General features: G+C 36.7%; 1 protein-coding gene across 5 annotated transcripts in view; it reads right to left on the reverse strand.

Moving 5' to 3' along the window:
* The window catches only part of SNTG1 (syntrophin gamma 1), a 343,517-nt gene that overhangs the window by 169,190 nt on the left and 168,327 nt on the right, over positions 1-6,000 (reverse strand). The window lies entirely within an intron of this gene.

Raw genomic sequence — 6,000 nt, forward strand, 5'->3', positions numbered from 1 at the left:
TCATCCCAATGCACACTTATGCATTCATTTATTTATGTGATAAAGCCACAGGAACAGGATGTTAGCAGAGGCTAATAACAGTGTCCTGCTACTTATTCTACAATAGAAACACTCATGCATCAGTAAATAACATTTTCAGGAAACACAAAACAGTCCTGAGCAAAACAGTAATTTCATTCAGTGGCTGGAAAAAACAATCATGCTGCAAAATTCTCTCCATCGAGTATTTTATTGCTGTTCTGTATTAATTATGTGCTTGAATTATTTGTATTAGTACTCAAAGTTCCAAGACAAAATTTGTCCCATTAACCTAGGTTTAAAATAAAATTTAAAAACTATACCTCACATAGTACAAAAATGTAAGTCCTAATAATTAATTTATTTTTTTGATTTATTTTGCTGCTCTGGATGCAGTTTTAATAAACTGAAGAATACGCACACATATGAGGTTAATGTTCTCTATTTATTGAGCTCTGCCTGGTTCACAGCCTGTGCTCTAGACTAATTTCTAAGAGAGCTAGCCTAGATTGGCTAGGTTACAATTTAGAAACTTAAAAAGGACCCATCATCATTCCTTCTTTATCAGCTTTACAAGAGCACCAAGATCCAATAAAGAACTATATCTGTAATTCTGCTCTCAAAATGCTCATAAAAAACAAGGTCACTATTACTGTCTCAAAGATTTTCTCTCTAGTGGGACAGTCATTGTGCAACAAAGTGTTTTCCTTGTAATCTTTATGAACTCCTTTTTCAGCTGAGTAAGCTGAAGTGAGAAAGAGGCTTTACTCACCTTAGCAAAGTATTCTGAGGACTTCTTAGCCTTCTGGAACTATAAGAGCACATATCTTTATAAACTGAAGTATTGCACAGTGCTCTCCCTTCTCGGGCCCTGATTATGTCAGGTCACTAATTCCTACTGCAGTCTAAAGTATATATTATGTTACGTTCTGCCTTATTAATAAAAGTTGTGAAAAGTTTGGGTTTGGGCAACTGGTTTCACAGTCAATGACAATTCCACTTTGGTTCTTTTTTTAGCTACTCTGATCTAAATCTTATTTAATCCAGGTCATTTCCAAAACTCAGTATTACTCCATTTTCTTCTTCTTTGTTGTTTTTATTATGCATTTATTTGCTTATATCAGAAATATTTGTATTATCACATAGAAGAACATTCAAGAACAGCTAGGCCTTGGAACTGATTACATATAGAGCTCATAATCTAAAATAACTTCTAATTCTGCTCAGATAATAATGTAGCAATGTTACAAGTATAAAGCTTCTTTATTGAAAACCTATTTAAACCCTTTTTAAACTCTTTTAAAACCCTTTTAAAACACCCCAACATTTTAAACACCATTGCCATTAACTTTAGCATGCTTAAAATTATTTCTGAAAAGCAGGACCAATAGTTCTCTGTCCTATGGCAAACAGAGCCCTTGGCCTTTAGAAAGACAGGTCACAAATAATAAATGTTGTCTCCCACTACCTGTTCCTACTTGAAGAATCTACATGGTGAATCTTGGTGATACTTCTTCTCTCTACATGCTACATTACAAACAAGTGAAATAAAATATACTACAAATACCCTCTTGACATACATCTACTGAAATAACATATCTGGTACCTACAGAAAGGTCACACAGAGTTTTCTCTGGGAAAGCTGGTTTAAGGCATATTTTTATGATCTGTGACAAGAACTTTTACTAATAGAATATTGTCTAAAATGTAAAGCTGGAACTACACAATTCTCAACACAAAATCATGTTCATTGCAAAGACTATACATGTTTCTCAGACATACGATATCTCAGTTACTAATCTTTGCTATATAGCTGACACTGCTTCTGCTTCCCTCTGTTTCCTACCAATTCTCATCTGCAGCTGCACACAGAGAATTTAAGCCCATTATCAATGTTCTTTTTCTGACTATCAGCAATTTTATAACACTTCATATTTTACAAACACCACATAGAAGGCTTGATTACAAAGTGCAGTACCTCATAAATCATCTCAGATATGTCATTGTTTCCAGCATTTACACTTCGAATAAACACTCAAGATAATTAAATTACAGGAATACAAATCATGCATCATGTAGAAATGTTACATCTTATGCTGGTAAAATTTCTCAATGATTAGTCATTGTCTCCTCCTACAATACATGAATAAAGGCAGAAAATATAAACCTAAGTAATTTAAAAAATAAAACATCTTTAAAATTATAAACCATGAAACCCACTGCTTACAGATATTCTTGATAAGCTTTTGGTTAATCTCTGCAACCCCATCTCCAAATCACAGCCACTTTCACCTGAGCGCCTTTCCAGCTCTCCTAGGAGCTTCCTTCAGCCCCACCGAGACAGCCCACTGGTTACCAGCCCACAGCTCCATTACGCCTCAATATTTGATTCTCTTTTGCCCCTCCCTACCCTCAGGTTGCTTTAGGACAAACTGCTCTGGAAAGTGAGAAAGAAGATGCCTGTGGCTTTGAAAGGAGGAGGTGCAGACTAAACAGCTTCAGGACAGAGCAGGGTGTGCAGGCACAGAGGGAGGCATGAACAGTGCGTATTACTAAAAGAGAGAGAATGGATCCAAAAGCAGTGAGGCTCTCTGAAAGGGATGGGAACCACTGCAATAAAAGATATGTAAACAAGCAAGCTCTGAAAAGTTCCTTGCCTTCCTTTCAACTTGATTTGCAGTCTGCATTTCTTCCACAACTGAGTTACCAAACTTACTTAGCTCACCTCTTCTGATGCACAAAGGAAGCAATATGTGACAGACAGATTGGGAAGAGAATTTGACACTCCCTTTGGCAGAACAAGAGGTTACTTAATATTGAAGAAACATTTACCAAGCAGTATTACTATGGCATTTGTGTTCTAAAGGGAAATCAATGGCTAAAACATAATGGTAAAAATGAAGGCTATGGCAGCCCTCAGAGACAAAGCTTAATTTAGGATAATGCACTGAGCACTTGAGCTTTGCTCTGATCTTATAATAAATCAGGTCATATTCCAGTGGTATAATAGATGTAATTTCACAAAGTACTTCCATGACTGAATACACCAGTATACTTAATGTAATAAGATAGCAAACAAAAAGAAAATTTCATGTGCACACAACAGTAAGAAGAGACACTTTGTGAAGTGTTGGAAATACCACAAGCCAAATGAAATACTATTGAAGGAAAAGCAGGAAATGCTTAGTTCTCAAGGTTACTGGTGCAAAGTAAGAATACAATACTATATGCACAAATAACAAGTTTATGGAGAAATTATGCATTATGAAATGCATTTTAATTCAGCATATGATATCACTGCAGCTAGTGTAAGTCTTGATGGAGATAAGTCACAAGAAATTCTTATTGTCTGAGAAATGTCTGAACTGCTAACTAGGAAACAGACTATGTTTCAAAGGCACAAATACTAGATCAGCAACTACTTATGAAGTAGTTTACTACTAAATTTCATTTTTGCCTTTTCAAGTCCTTTTTCCATCTCCATTCTTACTAACATCTTTTGTGCTCTAGATTGTGGAGATATCTGAAGGAGATCATGTCTGTCATTTTTGTGTGTGTTAGGAAATTAAAAACACATACATTTTTAACTCTGCAGAGCCTTTAGCAATAACTAAAACTAAGCCCCAAACCATCTCTATTAAAAATAGGGGAAGTAGACTTAGAAATAATCCTTAAATATAGCATAGTCCTTTTTGCTTTACAGGAAATAAAAATATACTTTGGATAAAAAGAAACATTACTTTAAATGCAAATTACATGAAGGCATACTCTTTCTATTCATCTTGCCACAAAGTGCTTGGTACTGGACGAGTGGTCAGAGGCATGCAGACAGCACAGTAAATCAAAGGAGCAGTTGAATAGCTGCAGGCTAATAAACCCCTATTCAGTTATGGTTTTCCAGCACACTTGAATTATATTTTGTTTGAACACTGGATTTACTTATGTTCAGTTAACATAATGATTTTTAATAATTTACATATTGGACTAATTTGCTGAAAAATTTCCCAGTAAGTTGGGAACAGTTTCTAGATCCGAACACATCCTCATGTTTCCCTCACAGAGTTCAACACATGAAGGGGGATCTATATATCCCATGCACAGAACTACAGCTTTACTAAATTAAGTAGAAGGATGCACATAAAGGCGGAGGACCCCAAGCTGCATGTACCCCAATCTACCTGATATGCAAGGATTGAGAGGAACTTTGGAATCAGCAAATCTGTGCATTCCTTTGGCAATGAGGAAAATAATCACCTGACAAAGCTTTTTAACAAAATGTCCAGCTCTTAGCAAAGCTCATGCTTCAAAAGAATTGAAGTTGGCAATTAGTAGCTAACAAGGTTTTTAATGTTTAATTCATTTTACCTTGGTTAAAACAAGTATGGTATTTACTTGTCAGTCACAATTTATTATTTTAGTGGCAAGTATATTAAATATGCAAGCCAAATTAATGACTCACTTTATAAATATCAATTTTTGCAAGAATCAGTGAGCCATAAGGAAGTATTAACTGAATGAATGTATCTTGGGCTCCTGTTTGTTTATCCAGTGCTTTTTGCATCAACATTATCTAGTGTCCCCCAGAACAACCAACCACAAAATGGCTTAACATGTAGCCTAGACTGTTCTGGCTTGGCAAAAGAAAACTCTTGGAAATGGTAAACTAAAAAAAAAAAAAACAAACCAAAACAAGAACAACAAAAAACCCAAACAAACAAAACCCAAACAAACAAAAACCCAAAACAAACAAAAAACCAAACCAACAAACCAAACAAACAAAAAACAAAAACCCCAGTGAAACACACAATCTTTCAGAAGGAAAAGAACAGTATTACAGGAGAATAATCTGAAAACAGTGATGTTAAATGCCAGTGGGCAGGCACTGCACATCTTTATGTGAAATGCTCTGTTGCAAACCGGAACATGAAAGTTTGGCATTGGGTCAAAGCCTACAACATTGTTAGAAAAAAAAAATCTTGTGTCTGATCTCTCACTCTTCCAATGCTACCCTTTGGTGATTCATATAATTTAAATATAATTACATACCTGATTTCAAAGAGAGGTAGTGCACATGTCAGAGCCCAAGCTTGTACTAACCGTCTCCTTATTCTTAACTGCTCTGGAGGCTGCATGAACTATGACATGATTTAGATAATTTCTCAGTTCTGCCTAAATAACTGTGTCTTGTGTCAAAGGTAAACAAAAGTTCTTCTTGGACTATCCAGCACTGCAGTCTGCATTTTCTCTCCATTATCTCTCAACACAAAATTTCCTTAAAAAAGACATACTGGCAGTCCTCTGCAAAGGCAATTTTTTCATACTCAAATATAAATTTCATGCCCCTGGCATTATGCCTAATGCTAATAAGGCAGTGAGACTTTCAACATTATATTGCATCTTTTGCTTTCACTTAAGTTAAAAAACAAAACAAAACAAAACCATTGTAAGGGGTTAGAAAATAAATTTCCTTAGGTTGTAAACCCTAAGGAAATATTTATTTGAGATTTTCATATCTGTCCTGGTTAGAACGGCTGGGACCAATTCATCCCTGGATGGGTGTAACCCAAAACTGTGTATTCTATAGCCTCCATGCCATTTCCCAAAAACTGCTGTCAGTAGAGGCCTGCAAGGTGGGAAGATGTTCCTGTACCCTTTTATGGAATTCCCCGCTCTGATATCCTTATATGGAATTCCCTGCTCTGATAAGAGGGACTGAGCATCCACATGCCCTTTTATGGAATTCCCTACTCTGAGGGAGGGACTGAGCACTCCCGCCTGAACTGGAGAGTATATAACTGGGAGTTTCAGAGCCTTGGGGCTCTCTCTCGTGGGACCCAGAGGAAGACAGCAGACCACCGCTGCTCCCAACCAGGCTGAGACCACCACCCTCAACTGGACTGCAATCACCACTTCTGACCAGACTGCAGCAGCTCTCCCACCAGCAGGTTTTATCCCCTCTCCCTTTGCTTTGGACTCGGGGGG

The sequence above is a fragment of the Neopelma chrysocephalum genome, unplaced genomic scaffold (assembly GCF_003984885.1).
Source record: "Neopelma chrysocephalum unplaced genomic scaffold, ASM398488v2 Primary Assembly neopelma1_22, whole genome shotgun sequence".
NCBI lineage: Eukaryota > Metazoa > Chordata > Aves > Passeriformes > Pipridae > Neopelma > Neopelma chrysocephalum.